Here is a 27,972-nt window from a genome sequence, read left to right as displayed (position 1 = left end):
GAAACTTAACTTGGGAGTAGATGGGATTGCAGGGACTCTCTATTAAAATGACATAATGGAAGCTTGCAGATCTACTTCTGCAGATCTCAAAAGTGCATTTTCAAAAGGCATTTCATTTCTCATCTAGGAAACTCCATTAGGTAGTGGTAGTGGTGGTGGTGGCGGCGGTGGCGGCAGTGGTGGTGGTGGTCTGTGTGTGTGTGTGTGTGTGTGTGTGTGTGTGTGTGTGTAGGGATGGAAGGTAGGTACTGATAGTTGAGACTGGATGGTGAGAGGATAAAAGGATAGGTTCTGACCAGATGGTAGTGGTGGTGGTAAGAATAGAAGGACTGTATATCTTTGCAGCCAACTGGTCCATTAGCACTCTCTCTGAGAGCTCTTGTGATCTAATCCTGGGATTCTACCATTTTATCATCCTTCTTTCTCTACCCATGTTCCAGGTTGCCTGCTGTGGTGTTTCCCCAACTATCCCAGGTAAAGTAGTTAATCTCTCCCCACTAGAACTATTAGTTCTGGTGGCAAAGGTTCCCAAAGATTCCCAAGATGGCAACTGGGATTTTTGCAGCCAGACTTGGAAAGACTAGCCAGGAGGACTAGCCAGGAGGGGTTTTGAGTTCCCCTCCTTCTATTTTTCCTACTTGTGAAGGAGGTTGAGCTGAAAGAGAGTGACTAGCCAAGTCATCCAGTCTCTGACTACAAATGGAGTAGAAGCTGGATCTCCCAACTTCCAGTGTCACATCTTAATCACTGCCACATTGGCTCTCGCGTGACTTGTACTTTACAAATCATCAGCTAGGCAGAGACAACATTTGCTGTATGCAGAATGTATTGCCACATGCTTCATTTGAATTGAAGGTTTTAACATAAAGGATTTCATTTTCAGATAGCCTCTGCATTCCGCCCCCCCCAAAATCACATTCATATTGCATAACATTGATTGATATAGTATAGTATCAAAATTAAATGCTACAACCAGATGAAACTGCACAAGGAATTTGGGCGACAAAAAAAATAGTGGAAATATGTATGAAATATTTGTAGCCACCTACATCTGTCTGTCTGTCTGTCTGTCTGTCTGTCTGTCTGTCTGTTTGTCTACCCTATCTATCTATCTATCTATCTATCTATCTATCTATCTATCTATCTATCTATCTATCTATCTATACACAAATGGAAATAGCATGCATTTTGAATAAAGCAATAAATCGTATAGCAGGTGAAATGCAAGTTGGATATGCTCTTCCTTTTCTATGATTTTCCCTGACAAAATTTATACTGTTTTTGAATCACAGCAGTACTTTTTATGTGGGGATCCTGGAATATATCTCTTCTGGCAAAAGAGTCAGCATGATGGTCATTCCTAAAAATCAGTTTTCTCATCTGATACTTCTTAGGATGATGCCACATGAGTTGACTATAATTCCTATAATTCCCAGGCAGCATGATAGATTGAGATAAGAAGGTCTGACTATAGTCCAATATACAGAACTTCTATAAGGTACCAGCTTGAACAAGTCTACTTTAAATGACATTGAGAGACTCATCTGATTATCATCTTTTACTATATGGAGTCTCCTGTTTCTCAGTCTATCAACATGATTTTCCACAGCTTGAATTATACAGAAAAATTAGCATCCCTTGAAAAGTTCTAATTTGTACTTTTATGCAAAAGGTATAATTAAAATAAGCAGGTGTTCTCCTGAGTAATTCATAAATTAAAGCATTTCCCCAAAGAACCTTGACACTCTTGAAGAAAAAAGTGAATGTTATGCATATTCTTTATTGAATTGCAAAATAAATGGAATTTGATTTAGATCAACTAAAGAAGAAAGGAGGTTGTATGAAACTAGTTAGGTCATTGCATGTTAACAGATAGTCTTTGAAGCCTGACAATATCCAAATAAAAAAAAAATCATGCAAATGGCATAACTTTTTTTTGAAAAACAAAACAAAAACCCTATTCCTTGTGCTGTAAAAATGTTAAAGTACATGTACTTGAACAGATCAAATAGTCATTTAGTCTATGTTGCTTCCCAAGCATATATACAGAATTTGAGCATTTTTTTTCCAGAGCCAGAGATTATTTTTTCTTAACATTATTATTATTAGTTGGCTGCTAGGAAAGTGGGGAAAACAGCCTCACTGAATTCCTCCAGGAAGTGGAAAATCTCTGCAAAATCATGCCACTAGCATTTGGCAATTTGTTGGTGAATTTTGTTAAGGATAAAACTTACATATAGTTCTGGTAGATCTGTCTTGTCTAGTTATGTTTCAAGATTTCCCTGTTCTCACATCCTTGAAAAAAATGTCTATGGAGACCACTTTAATATTTCATTTCAACATGACACTGTTCTTAACAGCATTTGTGTTCCAACCTAGAATTGTTCCAAAACTGCAATCGGATATTTAAATGTCATCCTTGTGGTTAGTGGTCATTTTAAAACTCAAAATGTGAGTGTGTTTGTTTGTATGTATAAAAAGGAATAAGTATTGTTGTTTTTTTTGGTATGGTTCCAGGATTCATTTATCTTTTCCACTGTGTTGATCTAATCCTTACAGCAAAGCTATTAACACAAGAAGAGTTTTTGTTTATTAGCCAGAAAAGCCTGAATGTAATTTGCATTGAGAGGGAGTGACTGGCCCACTTTCACTGACAATCTTCATTGCCTAAAAGAGTATTTGAACCTGGGATCTTCCCCTTTTATCTTCTAATGCCTTAACCAGTGGTGGGATTCAATATATTTTTACTACTGGTTCTGTGGGTGTGGCTTGGTGGGCGTGGCAGGGGAAGGTTACTGCAAAATCCCCATTCCCTCCCCACTTCTGGGGGAAGGTTACTGAAAAATCCCGTTCCCTCCCCACCCCTGGGGAAGGTTACTGCAAAATCCCATTCCCTCCTCACTCCACTAACCTGCTTTCCAGCTCTGTTTTCCTGTGTAGGGCAATAAAAGAAGACCCAGCTGATCAGCTGGGACTTGGGAGGCAGAGAATAAATGGGGTTGGGGCCAGTCAGAGGTGATATTTGCCGGTTCTCTGAACTACTCAAAATTTCCGCTCCTGGTTCTCCAGAACTGGTCAAAACCTGCTGAATACCACCTCTGGCCTTAACCACTCTATCGTGCGAGGCTATCTTGACTAAATGAGAGGGAAGGGCACATAAATATTTAAGAAAAGGATCAGAAATGGCATGCTCATATTGGTTGTGCTCTGCTTGTTTTGCATTATGATCATTGTAAACTGGGCCATGGCCCTGCTAATGACTAGCAAGTGCCCCTCCCCCCCAAATGCTTGTCTTTCAGTTGAAATAGGAGCCCATTCCTGTAAGTTCATCTTTACAGATAGGTTACTATGGCCCTTTTAACATACTTTTATTGGTATATAATTTTTTCTTGGAAGAAATTTTAGAATTATATATTTTAACTTCTTTCTACCCATTAAGGTTTTGCATGCCCTTAGGGAATTTTACATAAACTTAATGCCCATCTCCCAAATACATGACAGTGGAGTAAGTACCATATCAGAAAGGGAAAAAGATATGCATCAATAACATACATAATGTACAGAGCTTCCCAATGTAAGGACAAAACTAAAAAAAGAAGATGAGCAGAAATCTGCAGGATGTGTATTGAAAAAGAAAGTTCTTTCAGTGGGGTAGTGAGAAGGACAATTCAGGTCAACTAATCTTTTCATGAAAAGGTTAGTACGATGTGCCCATAAAATGAATCTCTCTCTGGATTTAAATATATCAGAATGAATAAGTGGTTTGAAAAGGATATTTGATATCTGAGATGTATAAAAATATTCGTGGCTGCCCTCAGTGGGCATGTTCATTTAAACGTAATCCATTAACCCTTTAGAAAAGATATACAGTAAGATAATTCTTTAAAAATTGAATTTCTGCCTAATATACAATTAAAAAGCATTTGCATCTGTGCATCAAGTATGCTTAATCATGACTACAGTTTCAATTATTATTGCAACCATTTAGTAAACAATTTGAAGCCTTATGTCAATACTGTGCTCTATCACTTTGACACTTTGGTTGTATATATTTCATTTCCTGACAGAAAGAGTTCTGTGGTAAGCATTCCATTTCACAGTGGTAATTTTTATCTTAAACTATATGTCTTTCCTGGTAGTCCATTTTCAGAAAAGACTCTGAAAAGATATCACAGCAGTGGTATCCTGTTGTTGTGTATCTTTAAACTTAGTTTATACACATTCGTGTAGAGATAATACCCTTGTTGGGTGCTGCAAACACATTTTGGTCTGCAAAAGGGATGGGCATAGGTATTCCACCTTTGTCTCTTTCATCATATGTCCTCAGAATGAAGATGACTGCTTGCAGTTCAATCATGTCCCTAAATTGGAGATAGTTTTTCTACAGGTAGAGGGTGTCTTCTGCTGCCCTCCCTTTGCACATAGAAAGCAATGGGAATATGACAGAAAGGGACAGAGCTAGTACACTTTTTCCTACTCTCCTTCCCTAATGGGTAAAACCTCTATCATTTCTCAGTACTTGAAGCAATGTAGAACCATTCTCTAATAATAAGGTGGCATTAGACTGAATGCTGTCTTGTTGGAGTTTAGATTCTATGTTCTATACTTGTTCAAAATGAAGGGGCAAAACATCCGCAAATGGAGAGCTAAATTTAGTTATCAGCCCAATCTCCTCACTTCAAATTAAGTTCTACTGAGTTATTCAGGCTTTTAGACTAATCTTTTTCAAACTGGCTGATAAGGATGGGAATTGTATTTCAACACGTTTATTGCGTTGTATTACCACATTGGAGAAAACTTATGCAGATTTTAGACAGTGAGCTATTTGGAATATTCCAATTTTCTTTTCCTGTTCTGTGTTTGTGATTGTGGTGTTGAGCCAAATCTTCATGTGGTTCCACTGTCTTTCCTATCTCTACTTGTTCAGCCTTCATTATAAATCTAACTCCTTTTTAAGTTTTGGCAATGTAAAGAGTCAAAACACACAGGATTAGTGTAATTCCCTGGACTCTTCAGAGCCCTAAATCAGGGATAGGCAACCAGATGCCCTTCAGATTATTTTGAAAGCCATTTCTTTGTCAGCACAGTGGGCAATGACAGCATATAGGATGTGGTTGGGTTTATTGCACTGAACATCAGCTGTTTGGGGTTGGTTATGTGGGAAGGTTTATATGACAATATAATGTTTCCACCTTCCCTTAAAATGTTAACATAATCCACAAGGGATTAGGAATCAACATCTCCATTGGATAAGTGACAGTCAAGCTGAAACTAAATTAATTATGTAAAAACAGCAAATGAGGGAAAATCTTTTACTCATACTTCTTGAACCCCACCCCCCAATAAATTACTCAGACCTAATCCACATATCAAAGGCTAAGGTCTGTAAACACAAATAGAATTAATTAAATTGGTCTCCAAGGGGAACTGCATGTTAACAAGAATAAATATCATAAACCGACACCCCTCAAGTGTCACCCTAGAATCAGCACATATACCCTTACACACCCAGGACAAGCTCCCCTATAAAAAATGTCTCTGTGCTCCATTTCTCTGCAGCTGCCCCCAAGACAAATCGCTTTGCTTGTGGGAATACATATTTCTCCTTCCCTCACAGCTGCCTGAATTTCATTTTTATTTGTTCTTGAACAACTCCGACTCATGTTGGAACCCCAAATTATTCTTTTGACAGCTGCTTGAGAGGCAAGTAACAAAGACTCAGGTTCTAAAACTCAATGGAAGTATTACCATCCTTAAAATTGTGTCATGCATACTTGTGTGACACTGGGAGGTACCTTTTTACTAAATGTCTCATCACCATGAAGAGACTTAAAGAACCTTTTTAAGACCAGGGTTTAAAATCCATAAATATTGTTCTGGAATAAAATTGAAGAGATACATCCATAGGCAAACAACTGAACAGCTGTGAATGTGTGAAACAATATATTACAGTAAATAAATGATTCCCCTTCCTAGATGCTGCATATGTAAGAAAACAGAGTCTGTTTGCCTTGGTGCAGCCCGGAGCTTTAGTGCTGAAAGGGATTTGAGCAATCATGTCCCACAGGAGAGCAACATATTTTTCTTTCTCAAATCTGTAGAGAAGTCAGCCTCAGAGCTAACCACCCTGGGCTCCTCAAAATGTACAGCTGAATTTCACAGCTGGGAGAGCTGAGAAATACTATGGTGGGGTTATGAATGTCAACAAAGCCCCGACAGCAGGCAAAGTTCAATGTACATTTTTAATTATAATAAACTAAAGAAGATAGGATTATTTTTTTAAAAAAGGAATAGGCTTCAACTAAATCAAATTGCTTTTAAGGCAAATTATTTTTGGAAACAACTAGAAGGCAATCACCAATGTTTTTGAAAAAGGATTGTCAGCAAAAGGCATCTATTTTTTTTGTACAGTACTCAAGGGGTAAAATTTTCAGATCTATAAAAAAAACCAGGCTCAGAATAAAAGAGCAACCAGATGGTGGTGTGGTATTATTCATATAATTAGTTATAGCTTAAATATTTGTTACATGTAATTATAAGGCTAGATGTGAATAAGTTGACATTTAATACTCATTATTTCTGCCTTGCTAGTGCCCTGGCACATATCATGCCAACTTGATTCCAAAAATGAAAGGATTCTTTGTTCAAAACCCAAGGACAAATTTAGGATGCGTACACCTTATCATTCAGCAAAAATACACACACTCCAAGAATACAGTAAGCTATTGTTGTGTGTTAGATGCTCGGATTGCTGTCTGTTAGGAAGTCAACTGTATATCCAGTCTGCCCAGACTTGGAGGACAGTCTAGTGTGGAAAAAATATTTGAAATCTGTGTGACCCACAGAAACGCTACTGTGTTTTGAAAGTATATAAATGGAAAGCTACAAATCTGACTCTCCATAGATAGAAAGCTACAAAATTGAGATTCTACTTAATAGAATATTCACAGAGAAATCTGGGAGCCAGGCAATATTTTAATTCCTTGTCTTTCCACATGCACACATGCACATGCACACGCACACACATACACACACAAAAACACAGATACACACTTTTTAGTTCATAATACTCTAATGAAAATCCCAGGCGCCCATTATTTTGTGTTCTGGTTGTCTGCAATCATTGTTTGGGTATAGAGATTCCATTTTTATATAATATGCCACCATTCTTCTAGTCTTATCTCTGGGACTCCTGAGTTCTTAAGCATAATACTTCATTGACAGTATGATATCTATCATGGATGAGATAAGTACACATGCACACACACTCCTCTCCCTCAAGGCTGGAAAACCATTAGAAGTGCAATTCTTACTGATTGTAAACAAGTTTAGCTTGAAGAAAATATATATCTTCAGATCAATGAGGCTGTCATAAGAGCTTGCCAAGTTTCACAATAGTTTTTTCTGTCACTTCTTATTCCCAAAGCTCTTCATTTCTTTTAAATACACTCACAGTAGTGATCACAGTAGTGATCAGATAATGCAGTTTTAGAGGGCAGTAGCATTGGACTAAGCAGGAGCTTTGCAATCTTTGCCAGATTGCATGTGATGTGGTCTGCAAAAATCTACCTGGCTGCAAAGGGAGATAGAAAACTTTTTTCTATCTACTGTTCAGTCAGATTTTTTTCAGGCCAGATGTGGTAGCTCTAGAACAATTTGTTCCAAAATATTGTTTATTACAAATTTTTTACTTGTCAAGGACTAGCTATCATTAATGGCTCTGTCATTTTAATGTACTTTCCTCCCATCCTTACATCAAGAGAAAAGTATATCAGCATAAATTGTGGGCTTCCTTTACAATCTAATGTTAGTGTGCCTTAGTAATGAATTGAGGCAGTATTGCTTCTTCATGCAGTGTCATGCCACTAATCACTTTCCTGAATATGTAGCAAGGCAGGTTCAGGAATTCAACTCGCTTTGTATTATTTAGTTGTTCATTATTTACTTATTTTTAAATTACTTTGGGAAACTTCTCAGAATTGATCATTCTATGAATCAGAAATCTGAATTCCGTTCTGTAGTAATCCATCTAACAGATAAACAGTGTTGGAAGGGACCTTATAGGTCAACCCCGCATCCAGGCGGGAGACCCTATACCATTTCTGACAAATGGCAGTCCAGTCTCTTGAAAGTCTCAAGTGATGATGCTCCCACAACTTCTGAGGGCAAGCTGTTCCATTGGTTGATTGTTCTCACTGTCAGAAAGTTTGTCCTTATTTCCAGGTTAAATTTCTCCTTGTTCAGTTTCCATCCATTATTCCTTGTCTGGCTTTCAGGTGCTTTAGAAAATAGCTTGACCCCTTCCTCTCTTTGACAGCCCCTCAAATATTGGAAGACTGCTATCATGAATATGTAAATCATATCCCAAACAGTTCCTCATCAACTTCTATTTTCATCACAAGCCCTTTTAAGATTAAGAGCCTAAATAGATTTGGGTATTTCTATTTTTCTTACTACGATCTAGAAAAAGCCTTCATTGGTCCCAATGTATTCTCTTATGGGTAACTCCAACCTGGGGCAATGAAAGCCCCTGACCAGAGACAGCAGCTTATATGGGAAAGAGAGGATGATTCTTAAGTTAACGGCCCAGGGGGCCTTCAGATGGTTCTATAACATCTCTGATATAATATATTCAATGGGGCCAACTTTTTAAAAATGAAGGGATTAATTTTTCTTGAAGAAGTATAATGCGAAACTTTTATACAAAGGCCATTCCATGCACACACACCCCGCCCAGAACTGACCTATGCTAACGTGATAATAATATTCTGTACTATTCTTTTAGCTTATGGTTTATATACTACTATATGGCCTTCCGCTTCCATTTTTAAGTAGTTTGTTAATTGTTTTGTTCTACAGCGGTCTTTGACCAAAATAAACTAGAACAATTAATTTTCTTTTTTCTTTCTTTCTTTCTTTCTTTCTTTCTTTCTTTCTTTCTTTCTTTCTTTCTTTCTTTCTTTCTTTCTTTCTTTCTCTTTTTTATAGAGTGGTGGTGAGGTAATTTTGGTTACTTGAGGGCCTGTGGCAGCTCAGCCAGGACAATGATTAAGAGCCATTCTTTGATCCTTGTCCCCAGTGCTTCAAAACTGGCAGATACAAATGGTCTGCAAACTGTTTTTGAAAGCTTGGGGAATAGAAATGGAAAACTAAGCAGTGCCCTTACTTTTATTTTGTTGTTATATATTTGAGCAGTTTGGGAACATTATGCAGTCAGCAACTCATGAATATCCTGAATTTTATTTTTTACCTAACCCAGAGCAATATTTTGGCATTTTGTATTTTTTCCTGCAATTATCTGTTCTCTTAACCTGAAAATATACAGGTCAAGTAAATTTAAGAAAAGATTCAAGGATATTTTAGCATTCCTAAAGGGGTCTTTTAGGTTTATTTTTTAGTCTTATACCTACTGAACATATTTAATGTTATAAGTAATATTAAGTACAAATATTGTTTTCAGCTTTCTTTATTTGATAGCCTGTTTCAAGCCCCCATCTGTTTTCAACTCTGTCAACCAAAACAAACACACTTTCCCTTTTTGGTCTCCTTATAACATTTCTAACCTTTTTTTGCGGGGGAGGGCATAAATACATCAAGCATGTGGGAAAAAAAAACACTGCAAGCTGTTGCTTTGAACCAATGAACTCAAACAAAACGCTATGTTGCATTTTGGGCTTTGTTCACATTTCTTCCAGCAAAGTCTATCCCTTCATTTTTAAAAGGTTGTCCTACTGAACATAATATATCAGAGATAATGCAGAACCAGCTTTTGTTGTTTAATATACTATATTTCTGAATTTCATCAGGCCCAGGAGAGACAAGAGTAACAAGAGAGGTAATGGGGAGAGGCAAAGCCAACAAACAGCAAAGAATTCATGCAGGCAAAAGGACATGCTCTAATTTCAGAACAATCCAACCACTGCCAAAGACTTGGTAGAGGCAATCAAGCTAGAATGGAAGAACTGCTCCACTGACAGGTGGAAGCTTTCATCTTTAGAAAGCTCAGTGGGCATCAGAATATTAGCAATAAGATCAAGTCAAAGATAGTGACCTAAATAAAAGATGTTCCAGGAGAAGCTGATTATAGATTGGATATGAACCAATGTCTCTGGGTTCAGGGTTTTTTTCTACTGGCCCTCAGAAATACGCCTCTTGAATTCTTCAGTCCAAAACAAACGTCATTATTCTCCCTTTGAATGACTGCATTAGGAGGAAGAATAGAGGACAAGGTTGAGAAAAGGACATAAGAAAAAAAAAAGAAATAGAATTCTTACACATACACTGCTATGACATTCCTCAGGTGAGTCATAAATGCTTTCCTATTTATTACATGGTTGAGAAGATAAAATGGGAAGATGAGAATTGTAGACTGAAGGATTGATGGAAGTTTGAAAATGAAATGGATGAGGACATTGAATACAGAACAGTATGGAAAGAAAAAATAATGCTGGAGAGGGAAAGGGGGAGAAGAGAAAACAGTGAGCACTTAAAGTATTTTGGGCACTTTGGGAAGAATTTTTAGAGATTATGATGGTTATTGAGAAATTCCAATACCTCAGTGAGAGGAAATTTCACACAGGAAGACTGTTCTCATGGCAGGAATTACAAGCAAGCCTGATCTTAATTCTGAAAATCAAGATTAAATATTCCGTGTGCAAGAGTTAATAAATAACCAATATAGTACATTGAGAAACCTATGTACAATATGAAATACATTATAATAGATTCAATTCAGTTGATTGTGCAAACACTTAAAATCTTTAGACTAATTGGAAAGATGAAATAATAGTTGCGGTGTGGGTGGCAGTGGTGGGATTCAATTTTTTTTACTACTGGTTCAAAATTTCCACTACCGGTTCTCCAGAACTGGTTAGAACCTGCTGATTACCACCACTGGTGGGTGGGTTAGTTCCCAAGAATTATTGGAATCTATTGGATTCCATCAGAGGTGAATAGATAACTTGCACATTTGAACATATCTTTTTCCCATTTCATGATAAGATTAAATGTATTAATACAAAAGGATTGTATGAATCTTTGTTTAATTGGTCCAATAAGATGATATGACATAAATGGAGGAGACAAAATAAATATATGGAGGAAGAAGAAGCAAAGGACTAAGAAAGTTGTGGTTGGATGGGATTGGTATCACCCTCAGAAAAAGAGAAATGAGAAGTGCAAAGAACAACAGGCAATGCATGAAAATGAATGGATATGTGAAACCAAGTCAGTTTGCAGGACAGAAGGGTATGTACTAGAAGTGATATTCAGCAGGTTCTGACCAATTCTGGAGAACCAGTAGTGGAAATTTTGAGTAGTTCAGAGAACTGGCAAATATCACCCCTGACTGGAGATTTTACAGTATCCCTCCCCTGCCACACCCACCAAGCCACACCTGCAGAACCAGTAATAAAAAAAGTGGAATCCCACCACTGGTATGGACAAGTATAGTGAATGGTATTGATACAGTTTTCGTTTTAGCTATGTCCTCTTTTTAACTCATACCTTTAATGTCTTTGTGTAACTATTTTATGTGTGCTTTGCATAACATTTCTTTACTATGAAAGGAAATAGCTTGATGGATGCAAGTATGACATCCCTGATGTGACAAGTGTTAAGGAGGTTGGGAAGGAATGAAAGAGAACATAGACATAAGCAATAAAAAGATAGTGGGTGAGAGTCTTATGACAATTTATTTCATAAACAGGACCTCTTTCCAGTTTGAGTGAAATCTGAGAAGTAAATCAAATCATTCAGAGATTCTTCCTTGATTATCTATAAGATTGGGAATTCTTACTAGTTTCTAAGATCATGTATTTAGCTTTACAAGCATTAAAGATAACTGATTTCAATTTGTGTAGCTCTTGTTTACTTGATCTTTTCCAGCTGTGTGGGATTTAATATTTAATCAAGATCCAACTTCATACAACTGCCCTGGTCCTGATTAAAGAAGGATACAATAGGTTATGAATGTCAATTTATTGTTATCCTGGCAATCACAAGTTCTCTTCAGACTTACAACTTATGAAGTCTGTAGAGAGATTTGTGTGAATATATCTGGGAGTATTTCTAAAGAAGTTAGTTTTGTGTTTTTCTTGGGTAGGCAATTTTGCAATAATGCTTATATAAATACTATATTTTTTCCACACATGCACACACAAATATCTAATTTTAAAATTGTGCCTCAACATTATAAGAAGTGCAACTTTTACAATGCAAGTTAGGTGTCCTAGGCCCACCTATATATTCAGAAAATCTAAATTCAGATCTTCATCTCTAAATTTCTGAGCTCCTTGATTCACTTTTAGTGCTGCTTAGACAATTAATGCTTTCATGATGGAAAAAAAGTATTCTGATGAAAGCAGAACCAATTAAATAAAAGAAGCATTAAGATTATTGCTATCATAACTTTATAATTTGAAAAGTAATCTTGACAATAGGTTTCTGGGTTGGTTGAATGAGAGGAAAATGAATAAAATTCTAGAGAAATAGATACATGATTTAGCATTCAGCATATAAATAATAAGTTTATTATTTCTGTGACAGGAAGGAAATGAAAATTAGTCAACGAAAGGATCTTTTGCCACTAAAAACATTCTAAAGCACGAATCAACAGAACTTATAATTGCAAAAATATATAATACTTCTCATGAAGACTTCTGTATTTTGGATGTAATTTGGAAATACTCCATCATAATCATTGAAATACTTACAGTTTTAAACATTTTTCATTCTGTTGAATATATCCTACATTAATGGGACTTCAGTTAAAAATTCATCATAGTAAAGAAGCTCTAATCAAATGTTTTCCAAATTCTGTGCTTTATTAAGCAAGATATGAAACAGAATCCTGTGGAAGTTTCCTTTGAAATAAATTCTCATGATTTAAAAGTGGCTTACTTGAGCTAATGACTGCAGCTTGAAATATTTTCAAGTTTTCCAAATATCTATATGGACAAAAATGGCAAAGGAAATCAAAGCATTCATTAAAAAATAAAGTACCATTGATATGATAAAAGCTGCAGTAAAGAATGGGAAATTAAATATATTAATTATATGTAATATATGTAATTAATCTTTCCCTGCTGTGATAAGCCTTTGTGGAAACAACAATAATAACAGTACATAGTATGTATGTACTATGTACAGTATAAGGTTGTGCTAATGATAACAACCAATGCTAAAATAAATAGAACATCTTCTGGAATAATGTAGGTCTACAATGCACTAGTGCTAATGGTAACTTTATAAAAAAATGTACTCCATTTTTTAAAATTTCCCTTGCCAGAAGCGCTCTTATTAATGGTGGAATTCAAAAATTGTTACTACTGGTTCTGTGGGCGTGGCTTGGTGGGTGTGGTTTGATGGGCATGGCAGGGGAAGGATGCAGGTTAGAGCAGTTCTGACCAGTTCTGGAGAACCGATAACGGAAATTTTGAGTAGTTCTTTTTTTTTTTTTGCTTTGGAAACCCAAGAAGGAATCAAGAGGTGGACGTTCTCTGTTACTTAGAGCTTTAAGTCTTAATTCTCATCTGTACATCAAAAGCTTCTTGTAGCAAAAAGCCAACTAGGAACTTTTGAGTTCTGTTTTCATTGCATTTCAAGAGTTTGGTTTCTTTTATAATGTAGCTCTTCTTTGGAGAATAAATTATATGGAACATCGAAGAAAATATTGTATGCAAAAAAATTCTCCTCTTTAAACATCAGCCCAAAAGCAGATGACTATTTGTTTAGGATGTATTTGACACAATAAATGACTATTACTGTGAATAATTTATCCACTTTGCATAATACAATGCAAAAGAGGTGCTGATTTGGATTATACAAATTACATTGGGTTGAATTGTAACAGATGCACGTGGAAGAAAGTTTAGGGAAAATGACATGCCGGGCCATGTTCATGTGAGTTCTTTCACTGGATTTTTGACTGCCTCCTTTAGTCTTTTAGCAACTTCATTATTGTGTTCCTTCCTTGTCTGTGAAAGAGGACTATCCTACTGCATATTTTGGTGAGGGTCAGGACATAGCTGGGTTCTAGTGAAGTGAAGTGTGTTCCTCTTTCACAAGCTTCTTCCTCTCAAGGTGCTCTGAAGTCAAGTCAAGGAAAAAGAGTTGCTTTAACCTTAGACTGTCTACTATTGACCTCACCCCTTTCCTAAGAGGTCTCTAGGGGGCGTGCATAAGCGCACCAACGTGCCTACCGTCCCTGTCCTATTGTTTCTTTTATTTTTATTTTATTTTTCTTATATGTACCCATTTCATGTATTCATAACTATGTATACACTTATACTTATTATCTTGTAAACAATTGACAAATCAAATAAATAAAATAAATAAATAAAATATAAATGTAGTCTCAGTAAATGCATAAAGTACATAATGCTATGTCCAATTCAGAATAATATATGTTATGTGAATTTTAATGATCAGCTAGGCACAACTCTCCATGGGTGTGGGTGGATAATTAATTTCTAGTATCGTTATATCACTATAGTGACACATTGAATCATAAAAACAATGGAAGGTATAAATATCAGGATGGCATATTAAAATTTAAAGATGTGTACTAAGAAACTAGCTAGAAAAGCCATATTTTAATGGCTTTCAGAAAGATAACTCAAGTGGGGGCAGCTACACTTGGGATGGGGGAACATATTCCAGAAGGTGAAGGCAGCAATAGATGAGCCTTCCTGCTGGGTCTCTTCCCCCACCAACTTCTCAAACTAGAGGATTCCATCTGTTTCAAATTCTGTCTCTAGTGTCTCCTATTATTAATTTTATAATCCAAACATTAAGATGTAACTATAGACCTTGAAGGTCTCTTATATAATTGAAATCAGAGCCTATGGAAAACATACTGCCTTGGAGCCTTCTGGACAGGGAATAGAATAGAATAATAGAGTTGGAAGGGACCTTGGAGGTCTTCTAGTCCAACCCCCTGCTTAGGCAGGAAACCCTATACCATTTCAGACAAATGGTTGTCCACTATCCTCTTAAAATCTTCCAGTGTTGGAGCATTCACAACAGAGGCAAGTTGTTCCACTGATTAATTGTTCCAACTGCCAGGAAATTTTTTCTTAGTTCTAGGTTGCTTCTCTCCTTGATTAGTTGCCATCCATTGCTTCTTATCCTGACCTGAGGTGCTTTGGGGAATAGCCTGACTCCCTCTTCTTTGTGTGTATGGTGGAGGGGTCCATGGATAACAGAGTAGAATAGAAGATCTTCAGCTTCACTGAAGGAAATTAAGTAACGCAGGCTATGATCTAAACAAACCTCCATTTGTAGATTAGACCATAAATCCACATATCTTTTAAACACACCCCTGAGACAAATGGCTTTGTATCCAGGATCTGATCTATAATTTTGTGCACATGTACAAACAGTACAGATGTTTTATTCCCATCTCTAAATTATGCTATGTTTAGAAAAGTGACAAAATTATCATTTTCCTTTTCTACACACTGTCATTGCATCAGCATTGGCACAAAAACCCATTTGGGAAAAGTGAGGATTACTTCTTTATTTCAGAAAAAATATCTGCAGGAATGCTGAGTTGAATTCTGATGTTTAATGCCAGAGATAAGCTATCAACTGCATTATGTTGACAGCAAATGTGAGAACCGCATAACCACTAGATACTGGTGCAGTGCTTCCCTTCTATCCTCTACATATAATGGCATGCTAGAATATGTCAAAACTGTTTTGAATGTTGTAAGGGTTGCTACAATCCTGGCTGTGAAAAATAAGAAAAATGTACTGTATTCTATTCTGTAGGAACCAAGCTGGCTGGAGAGCTGAAAACGCCAGAGTAGAGACAATGAAAGGAACAAAAATGAAGACCTTTGCTCTGTACTTAATGCATGAATGAATAAATGCAAGAATAAAATATGATAATGGAGCAAAAATTTCTGCTTCTAGGCCTGCGCTTCCAAGAGTATTTTTCATCAACTTCTGCATGAATCCAAATATATTCTGATCTATAACACCCATCACTGCTATTCTCTCTTGCATACCTTGTACATTCTCTCTTACATACTTTGTACACACAGTTATCAAAGGGTCAATTCATGATTGCTTCTCTGATAATAGCAGCAAAATCTCAGTTTTTCTGTGTCTTATTGTATCTGTGGATAGCTTATCCAGCAGCCTTATTTAAGATGAGGAATTTCCTGGGGTCCCTTGGGAAGAGCTGGCTCAGAGGTTACCTGTAAAGTTGTTGTGAGGAATATGCTGGGCATTGATTGGATACAGTCATTTACATTTGTTTCAGGTTGGACTCTACCCTTGGATCATATTCTGTAAAGGGGATCACCCTGGCTTAGTTATCCAGAATGGGTTTTATCTTGTTGGTCCTGATGAAGTTGACCGGTTTTCATAAATGTAAACTTATCCACTTCTATGTTAGATTCCTGTCTAGTATAGCATGCAATAGCATGGACAATTTATGTGTTTATTCTTCTGAACATGTTGCATCTCTGCTCTGCAAGCTGCATTTGTATGCTTCTGAGTTCAATTCAGGTTGTTACTAGTGACCTATTAAGCCCTTTATTGCATGCATTATTTAAAGGAGTTTCTCTCCTTATTATGTCAAATCATGACATGGCAGAAGAGGGATGCTTTGGTTTCCATCTTTTAGAGAGTGACATGAAGAGGGACTTTTCTTTGTGGCACCTGACTTTTGAAATATCATTTTTCTGGACATTAAATTGTCGCCAACCTTGCTGGCCTTTCAGAAGATTTGTCATTGAGGTTGGGGATCCTCAGTTACCTCCAAAGTAACCTCTCTGTGTCAATATAATAACATTTCTGCCTGCCAGCTGAAAGACTTTGCTGCCTGAATGTGTTGCTTCTATTGCCCTATGATGATGATATTTTCTGGAACATGGTTTGAATTGCTTTCCATTAATTTGAAAGCATCTTCTTTCTAACTGCCTAGTAAATGCAATTGGTCAAATTCCCTAGTGATTTCTTGTCAGCAATTTTGGGTTGCATTAAATTCTTTTAAGCAAAGGTAATTGAAAATTGCAAGTTTGCATGCTCCATCTTTTTTACAGAATTCCATGTTGAAGTGTTCTAGGAAGCTGTTTAACATTGATCCAATCAAGGGACAGTCATTCCTTGAACTTCTAGGAGACATGGTATCTCTAGCATGGATAAATCAGGAGAGACCTTATTACAGAGACTCATAGCAAGATGCACTTTAGAAAAGACAGACTAATTTTCCATGTACTGTATGCTGTTTTTGAAGAGCAGGCTCTGTTTCCTCCCCAGCCCACCGTTGAGGTAATATGATACTGTATCTAATCGTATTGTTAAGTAGTGCTTTCTCTTTCTTCTGGCATTCCTTTTCTCAGTTGTCCTGACATATGAAGTGTTCAAGTCCTCAATGAAAAGACAAGAGATAATACAGGAGATCTGTCTAGCTCCTCCTAACTGTCTACTCTATGCCTACTGCAGAAATACTTCCCCACCTAGTCACTGGACACTGGACACTGTTTTGTGCCTTGAGAGATTGGGCACCAGGCTTACATACTCTCTTTTCAGTGTAGGTGTGCCTTTTAAGGTGCATATTGACCTTCTAACCCCATGATGGCAAACCTATGGCATGCGTGCCACAGGTGGCACGCAGAGCCATTTGTGCTGGCGTGCGAGCTGCAGGCAAACTTACCTCACTGCACATTTGCGTGCCTTACAGCTGATTTTCAGTGGGTTTGAGGTCTTTTTTGGACTCCCAAAGGCTTGAGGAAGGCTTCTGCAGGCTTTGCAGGCCAAAAACTAGCCCTGTTTCATCACTTCCTGTTTTTCCAAAAATAGCAGAAATGACAAAACAGGGCTAGTTTTTGGCCTGCAAAGCCTGCAGAAGCATTCCTCAAGCCTTTGGGAGGCTGAAAAAGACTTCAAACCGGACAAAAATAAGCTGTTAGGTGCTGTGCAGGTAAGGGGGCGGCAGGGGGGTGGGTGGGTGAGGATTGTGCATGCATGGGTAGAGGGCATGGGGGGGCGCATTGCCTTTTGGGTGCTGGCACGCGAACGCGAGCACAAGTGTGCAAGCGCACGCAAAATTTTTGGCACAGGAGCCCAAAAGGGTTAGCCAGCACTGTTCTAATAGCTTGGAATCGGATGTTGACATCAGTAAAACCACCTCCTCCCAATAGCAGATTGTTTTGAGTATTAACAAGGATTTGGGTAAAGCAATTTACTTCATGCTTTATTCTAAAATATTATGGAAGAAACCCAACAGTTTTATTGTCTCTCCTTTTTAAAATTGTTTTTCTACATTATTTAATGGAATGGTGACAGTTCTAGTGACATGGATTCATGAGAGGCTTTCTGTGAAAAAGAGGCCAAAAGAACTGTTCTCCATGCCTAATATATGCATGTTTACTTTTCAATTTTTATTTCAACATATTACAGGGACCTAGGAAACATATTCCAATTTGTCCCAGGCTGTTATATGAGGAGAGTTTTAGAATAGCCACTAAAGTAGTAATGAGCCAATTTACCTGAATTGTCCCTAAAAAATTGCTGTTACATAGATATGTATGTATGTATGTATGTATGTATGTATGTATGTATGTATATGTATATGTATATGTATATGTATATGTATATGTATATGTATATATAATCTTAAGTTTTCACAGGTATCTAAATGTATGGTATTCAGCTTTGTTTGGGTATTTTCCCACGTCATTAAAGTTGTGCTTTTAAAGTTGTAGCGACAGTTTGGCAGAATCTCATCTGCCATCATATTGTGTTCGTCTGTGAGTCAGGCTTCACAGCCGTTTCTGTTTTAAATTTGGTGCTAGTTTACTGCTGTGTTAGAATCATTTTTTCTTCATCCTGATTGGTTGGGAGTCTTGGTCTGTGTTTATTGGTCTTGGAGTTTGCTGTATTCCGCTTGATTGGTGTTTCTAATATCTTCTTTCTGTTTTGTAGCATTTTTTGATTGGCTGGCAACATTGTGTTTCCTGTATTGGAGGCTTTTAGTGCAGCTTGCTTTGGGTAATTTATTAGGAAGCTAGGTTTCATCTGGGTGCCTGGTTGGGGTGTGTTTGAGCTGGAGGTATCGGGGGGGGGGTCTGTTTGTGCCCAGGTGTTTGCTTGGCTTGTGGTGTGGAGATTTTTTATATATATACAGTATATATGTGTAGTGCCTTTTTGTCCAAAGAGGCAGAGCATTTTGCCATCACCATTGGTAAGAAAAGTTCCAAATTCTACCCCCGATTTTCACACAGGCTATTTTGCTTCTCCTGCTTTGACATCAAACCATCTAGATCAGGATAAATGGATGATCTTCAAATAAAAAACCAGCCCTCCCCAGTTCCTCAGGATTCATGATTCATGTCATGTACATCATCTTAGATATAATGCTTGGTAACAAAGAGCAATATGCCAGATCAAATCAGAATGAGTGAAGATACAGGGATAGGTTTTTTTGGGGGGAGGGGGAAGAACCCTCTTAAATTCAACTGCATTTGAAAACTGTTATTTCTTCCATCCAGTTCTTTTAGTCCTATCTCTGTCATACATCGTTCAAAATAGTGAATCTGAAAGTTGAAGAGTCTAAAGTACAATTCTGAATGACAGTTCCTGGGTAAAGAAGAAACAACAACAACTGCTTTTTGCCTCACCTCTCTTCTTATTAACAACTGTGGCAGCAGTGATCAGATCACTAGTTTAGCTCTTGGGCACGATACAAGATTGACAGACGCTCCTTGTACCTGGGACACAGTTTCAGTTTCAGGAAAATGACTTTAAAATGATACTGTTTTGCTGCTTCTGCTGCCTGGAAACATGTATCGAGATGCGGATTTCAATTTACAACCAGTCAGAGGTGGTATTCAGAAGGTTCTGACCAGTTCTGGAGAACCGGTAGCAGAAGTGTTGAGTAGTTCAGAGAACTGGCAAATACCACCTCTGACTGGAGATTTTACAGTATCCTTCCTCTGCCACGCCTACCAAGCCACACCCACAGAATCGGTAGTAAAAAAATTGAATCCCACCACTGCAACCAGTGAACTATTGGAGGCATGTCTCTGCCAATAAGGACTGCCATATTCAATGTAAATGCTGGTTTCTTTTCCTTTGTTTCATCGAAAATTAAAATATGGTAGCAGAAGAACTGGGCAATTGCTTTGCCTCCATTACTTTGATTGATTGATTGATAAAACTCACTGTTTCCTCCTGTTTTCTAGATTAGCACCTTAATCACTACACTTTTCCTTATGTGTATATTTATTTGGAGGCTTTAAAAATATAACTTCCAATTCCCATTATGGAAAGATCACTCTAAGGAGAAGACAGGACATATAATTAAAAAAGATATGTTCATTGACAGTTTTGTGCAGTCGGTTGAAGCTGTAAAACAAACCAATGTAATATAAGGTTAAGCTTCTGGCTTTGAATTACAAACCATAACTTAACCACAGTATCTGCTGGATGATTGAATACTGTCACTCTCTCTCATTCCAACTATTCCAAGGGGTTCTTTTTTGTGTGTGTGTGTGGGGGGAAACATTAGACAAAACTCCAGGGATGGGATCCGACCAGTATAACTACCAATTCTGTCACTCTGCGCTGCACTCACATGCATGAATCACATCAGTCATGCAAGTGCAATTTACTGCTGAGCTGCCCGGACAGCTGAGCAGCGCTGTGTGCAAGTGCGCAGCAGTTGGAAAAGCCCTTTTTCCTGATTTTTCAACTGCAGCTGTGTCATGCAAAGCAGCTACGGTTGAAAAAGCAGAAAATAAAGGTCAGATAAGAGCCCAGGAGGGCAGGTGGGCCAAAACAGCAGCAGACAGAACCGGTTCTATGTCTGCTGCTCTTCAGAGCTACCAGTCCTACAGAGGTGTACAGAACCGGTAGAATCCCACCCCTGCAAAATTCCCATGAAAGTTCCTTAACTCTATGAGAAAAGACAAAATATAAATGCAGTAATAACAGCAATAGCAATAGCAAAATACTTATATCACTTCATAATGATTTACAGCCCTCTATAAGTAGTTTACAGAGTCAGTATATTGCCCCCAACAATCTGGGACCTCATTTTAGTCACCTCAGAAGGATGGAAGGCTGAGTCAACCTTGAGCCGGTGAGAATCAAACTGCTGGAGTGAGCAGTGAGTTAGCCTGCAGTACTACATTTTAACCACTGCACCACCACAGCTCTTCAATAATTGCATAATAGCATCTACAACTGCAAGCTTCCCTTCAACTGCAGGGTTTGCAATTCAAATTACTCAACTTGTTTCTTTCTTGATATTAGAATACAAGCAGAGCAAGAGTAGAGTATTTTTAAGCATCCCCCCATGTTACACATAGATTTATTTTATGTTTCTACACCTTAAAAGGGAATTCAGATGCTAGGAAAGGATCCTGGTCTGTTTATTCTCATCATATTTTATACAATTTACAGCTGATTATTTATGATTATTATTTATAACTGTCTGTGAAATTCTTCCCAGCAGTTTAGCAGATTTTATGGGCTATTTAGTATTCTGTTCATAGATAGATAGATAGATAGATAGATAGATAGATAGATAGATAGAATAGATGATAGATAGATAAGACAGATAGATAGATGTACCTACCAAAGTCAGCCTTGATTTAGATACATCAAAGTTTATTACTTGACTTTTCCTGTTCTCATTTAAAAAGTATACTGTAGACAAACATGCAAATCTGCGTCATTTGTTTTCTAGATTTGCAATGAAATTACTTTTTCAGGTTTGGAAGTTGCATGCTGTCCCTTCTTTTTTTGCTGCCAGACACTCCTCTGCATAATCCAGGCAACAGAAAGAATCAGCAAAATCCTGCTGAAGCTGAAATGACTGGTAGATTGCTGGAATGACTGCTAAGTTTGATTTAAGTAAGCACTTGAGCAGATAATATAACCTAAGAACAATATAGATAGGAGATTTTCTTTTTGTGATTCCTTAGTATGCAAACTGTCCTGCAATTTAAGTTTCCTGCACTTTTTTCACGAATATAGTTGCTTTTCATTAGTCATTATAAACTATGGCAGATTATGAAGGAAGAATTAACTAAATCTGTGTCTTCTCAAATGTACTGGATATTTTCATTGGTAGAAGTCATACTGTTAGGCTAATGAAGACTATGCTGGATTAAAGCTACAGTACTGTGAACATTTTCTGGGAGCATGTAAAGTTACTTTTTGAGCAGATAAAGGGTAATATTTCATTGCTTGGGTTATAGTCATTTGACTTGGATGCTGTAGGGTCTGGATAGGGTGAAACGTGTTTAGGCTCATCTTTAGTAACATTAAGAAGCTTTAAAAAAAAACTTCATGTCATAGGGATTTACCATATTTGGATCTCAACAAGGTTGCATGTCCCAGGTAGAATTGTATATAAATTGGAAATTCTTCTGGACTTTGGTTTCTGCTCCAGCAAGGTGATTGTTGTACACAAATCTACCTTATAAAGCAATTACTTGCTCTCCTAGATCAGAACAAAAGTAAATCATGACTTAATCACCTCTTACTTGGACTGCAACATGTTTTACAAGGTTCTACTTGAAAATCACCTAGAAGCTACAATCAATCCAGAATATTGCTGTGTGAGCAATTATGGATATTCCTCAGTTTACACACTACTCAGTATAACATCACTACTGTGAACTGCAGTGATTACTAGGAGAATTCTGTGTGCAATGTGTTGGTAGTTACCTATAAAACCTACATGACTTAGTACCAGGTTATTTTGGGGATTGTCTTTCTTCTGCCACTGGGCTGCCCCCACTCACCCACATGGCAGGGTTGGTGTGGAGAGCTTTATTCAGTCTGTTCCCCAACAGTTCTATTTTAGGTTTTCAATTAACCCTCAGCTGCAAGCTTAATTGGCTCACAACCAAGTAGATAACCAAAAGCAAAACAAACACAGCAAACCAAAAACAGTCTTAGAAATAAAGGTTTTGCCTGGGTAGGTTCCAAAAATAAACAGCTCAAATCCCCTCCGAGGTCCGGGTCCTCCACTGAGGTTTGTCAAAAAGTCTGGTGGTCCGGTTTCAGGGCTTTCAAGGAGAAGTCATAGGAATTGTCTAAGCCAGGAATGCAGGGGTGAAACCAGCCATGAACACGCTCCAGATTAACCTTCCAGGCAATGGCCAATTAGTCCACCTGACAGATAACTGGTTGCTCCAAACACAAACATAAAACACTCATTGCAACTGAATTAAATCCATGCAGAGTCCTGGAAATACAAACAACCATCTGGTCATGACCCACACACATTGCTTCCAGCAACGCCTATCTCTGCCTGCTGTGGTAAATAGCCGCTCCCAGTGCAGCCCATTAAGAGGCAGCGGGGCTTTTCCCCATCAATCTGGCCTTTTCCCCACCTCTCTGCCCTGTTTGCTTGTGTATCCACCAAGGCTTGTAGCTCCTCCCCCTCTTCTTCATTAGCCTGCGAACTCTCCCCAACCGAGGCATGTTCTGCCAGCAGTTCAGGGTCAGCAATAGTGGAAGTGCCAGGAATGCTCTCATTCTCCTTGTGGCTTCCAAGGAAGACATGGATGAGACATCATCTGCAGGAGACACCACATCATTGCTTTCTGATCAGTAAGATCTAATTATATATTTCAGTTTTCAGATGTAAAGCATTGTCATATTGTGTATTCTAGGAGACCTGCATTTTTGGTGACTGCTGGCATGAAATTAAGAATATATCATTTGAAATGTAGCTGATGACTTGAAGCACAAACAAGTGAAACATCCAAAACCAATTTCTCTACGAAAATAGAAGAAAGTCATGAAATTCTATTATCTGCCTTAAAATGGGGATACCAAATTATTAACTGGTTGTAGTGAAATGAATCTTTGTATGGAGTTCTCATGGTAACTCAGATCCTATATTCATTCCAATAAAGGTTCTTCCAATCCATTTCTCTTCATATTTGTATCTGCAGAGATGTTACATGCAATACAATAACTATCCTAAAAGACAGAGATGGAATCAAAAGTTAACAAATTCTGATCTTTGAAACTTTGGTAACATTTTATTTATTCTTCTTCAAAGAATTTTTTTTTCACCAAAAGTCTACTCTGTGTAAAGAATTTCTATGTCTCTGAGCCAGAGCAAGAGAAGAAATGGCATTTACAATCTTCATGCTATTCATCACAGAAACCTTTAGACTAATCATCTACAGTGATAGCACAATGAAATATTACTTCCATGTCGGGGAAATGGGGTTGGGAAAAAAAATGGAGTTTCAACTCTTAGGTGTTGCAATTTTAAAGTGAAAGTCAAGAGGGACTCTGGTTCATCGAAAACAATGGCACAAATTTTTCCTGAGAAGGGTTAACCCTTGAGGATAGCTCTAAATTTGATGAGCTAAGAACCAAAGTAGGCTTCCACTGTGAGAGACAGAATCTGTGATAAGAAAGACATTTTTCTCATCTACTTGAAAGAAAGCAAATAACCCTACATTGTTGAGATCTGAGGCAAGGGCTGATAGCATATCTGAATTGCAGAGAGGATGTCTGCAGTTCCCACTCACTTGGGATGTTTTGTCTGTCTGTAAGAATGCATTGGTCACAAATAAGATTCCACTTATCAGGTAAAAAGACATTAATAGAATACTTTGCAATTCAATTACATCATTTTTCAAATTTATTTGAATTTAATTTGAAAGATATAGAGAACACACCTTCCAGTAGGCTTTTTATTCTAATGTTTTTATTCCCATATCTGCATTAGGAGAGATGTAATTATAATTAATATTATTTTATGGAATATATTGCTGGTAACTGTTCAGCTGATTCAAAATGTAGAGGAAATGTTAGTTGGTTCAGGAAATAGAGAATATGTCCTGCCAAAAATAGTGGTTAAAGAACTGCAGTTGTTATCAATATGTATCTGAGGATATTATAGCACAGATATTGATTAGAAATATATAGAATTCTATGACTGCAACATACATCACTTAAAAATGGATAAACCTATTGGAGCCAACATTAGCTGCTTCTGAAAAAGGCACTGCATTGCAAATGGACTGAATCTCTAATGGAGTTTTCTCCTTTCTGTGTACCTGAGCATAAAGATGATCCCAATATCCCCAATTTTTAATACAAAGCAGGGCTCCATCTTTTTATGATTACCTTTATTGTCAGAGTACAACATACGTACAATGAGATTGGCTGAGCCTCCCTTCATGCCCCCCCAACACAATTCACAGTGAGGACAGAAGCCCCTAACCCAGTCCCAATCTTATTACACTATGTGACCTTGTTGCACAATGCGCTAGCCCTGCAAATCTTTGGAACACTTTGGAACTCTTAACACTTTCTCTTCCTTATGGGCCTTTAAGCTGTCTTTTAAATTGTTTTTAAATAATAATAATAATAATAATAATAATAATAATAATAATAATAATAATAATAATAATAGCATTAGAGTTTAATATTGTAGTGTTTGCTGCCTTTAATTATTTTATTAGGTATGTGTAAATCATATAATAGCTGCAAGCCCTTTGAAGTTGTCCAGATTAGGAAACCAATTCCATAAGAAGACTAGAGTGATACTTTATTGAGTTAAGCTATAGTAACAGAATCTTGCAAATCTGATTGCATTTTTCTCTTCTTTCCTTCTTATACCCCGGTGAGTCAGGAAGGAGCCAGTTTGAGTCTCTCCCTAATAATTCTGTCAGTACCAATAATGGAGAATATTTGTAGCTCACAGTTGAAATGAGGAATCCTTGGTGCTCTCTGGGCTTGTTGTTTTCTTGCAAGAAAACAACCAAAGGACTCCTCAATTCTGTCTGCTTCATGGCCAAGACCTATTTTCTCCATGGTCATCTCAGTGACTCCCTGCAACAGCCCAACACCCCCATCTACACATCTTAAACTGTGGAATAACCCCGCTAATCATTCTTCTTTCACAGAGGACGCTTGTTGAAAATGTCTTCTAGGCACACTTACAGATTTTGCCCGGAATTTCAGGATGTTTTCTAAGTAGCTATGCTTCCAGCTTTAAGCAGATCTAGAGGGGCTCTTTTGATAAGTGATTTGCATAGGACCAGTACTTATTTTATTGTGTAATATTTGCTTGAAAGCTTGATGGATTTTTAATATATTTATCATATCAACATTAATTAAAGCTGCTATTTTTAAAAAGTGCCTGGTCCTTTTTGATCAAGATTGCAGTTTTAAAATAGCATTGAGCTAGAATCATTACTCAAATGTTACTCATCGAAGTGATGGAATTGAAATAATGAGGAAGCAGTAACTAATCACAAAATATGCTAAATAGCACTTACATATGTGATTATTAATGCAATCTGAGAATTTTCCACTTCTGTTTTATTTGTTCCTTTCATTGATCAATTTATTCAGAGAAGTTCAGTTGATGGGTATCAAATAATAAAAACCCTGAACTTTTTGACAACCTGTAGGACATAAATGCTTTCATCCATCTCAATTTGATTCACACCATAGGAATTAATTAAATACTCATCACCACACTTTCTGTTTTTGTTGAGTGACATCTGATGCATTATTCTCTCCCAATTATCTTTACAGCTTAGGAACCAGAAGCAGAGAAAGTAAATAATTCCTTGCAATCTGGAAATTTGTGAATTCTTCATCCACTGAATGTTATTGTGTATACTTTTTCAAATAGGGAGGACAGAAAGTAATAAACAACAAAAATGACACAGAGAGAGAGACAGAGAGAGAAAGAAGAAAAGGAAAACGAAGACTAAAGATTAAGTTACATTGTTCACCATTGTTGTGTACACTTCACTCTTCATCTGCAATATTGTGCTCATTTCAGAGTTTGATAGATCCTAGTATCATTATGCTATCTCATGGTATCCAGGCATTCCACAGAATAAAATTGCCAGAATCTCATTAAATTTCAAGAGAAACTGCAAAATATCATGGCCTGATATCAATTTCCTGGAATTTCATGAAAACTTACGTGAGATGGCTAAAGGTTTTATGAGATTTTATGTTTTCCCCAAATTTCAGCTAATTTTGAAAGGAAGGATAACTTGAGAGAGGATTGGGAATGTTTTGACATGTCTGGGCACTGAGTTGGGGAGCTCCATATTGCAAATATAGCAGATATACAAAACTAAAATCTGAAAATGACCTCTGTTTTCTTGGTTTGTGTCTTATTAATATACTAAACAAGCAACTCTTTGAACAGTCTATTTTGTTTCTGTTGAAAGAAGCACCACAATTAGAATGATTCCTACACTTTGGAATGATAATATATAATTTCCACAATTAGGAGTGATAAAATATAATCAAAACTTGGCTGACAGTTAAACTCTCCTTGTGAAAAGCAATAATCAGTCTGGGAAATGAAATGTCATTGGCAATGCTCAATCTCCAGTACAACTTCTTTTAAACCACTTCCCTCTCTTAGAATAGATAAGTTTAACTATCATCTCTTTGACATTTAAAAATGGAGTTTAGCAGGGAAATAGAAACACAGTGGTAATATTAATGCCAAGCTAAATCTGATGGCTACAGATGGCCATCACACTTCCTCACTCTGAGGTTTCATTCACAAGCCGCTTACTGGCAGCTTGACAGTAGCTCAGTAATCATTCTTCAAGGTCATCTCCTTATCATGCCACCTTTGTCTTATCCCCACTCTGTAGCTGATGCCACTCAGTTTTGTATGGGGCTAGTTCATTCTACATGGATCTAAATTCTAAAATGGTGTTTTCCCTTTTCCTCATTGTCAATGAGTCTTTGTCAGTGCTTCCCAAGGAAAGAAAGAAATCAACTCATCCATTTTGAGGTCTGTCATGACAGTTAGAGGTTACAAAGGCCATATTGCAGTGGAACAGAAAAAGTATCGGTTACCATGGCAAATCAGACACTATTTTGAAGTAAGAAAGCTTCATTTTAGCTTAAGTGCTAATATCCTCCAAAAATGCTTTTCATTAACTAGATAAAAATACAAGATACAATATATGTTTCACATTTTCCCCATTT

The sequence above is a fragment of the Pseudonaja textilis genome, chromosome 2 (assembly GCF_049901715.1).
Source record: "Pseudonaja textilis isolate UNSWEBS1 chromosome 2, rPseTex1.2, whole genome shotgun sequence".
Lineage (NCBI taxonomy): Eukaryota > Metazoa > Chordata > Lepidosauria > Squamata > Elapidae > Pseudonaja > Pseudonaja textilis.
This window is presented reverse-complemented; position numbering follows the sequence as displayed.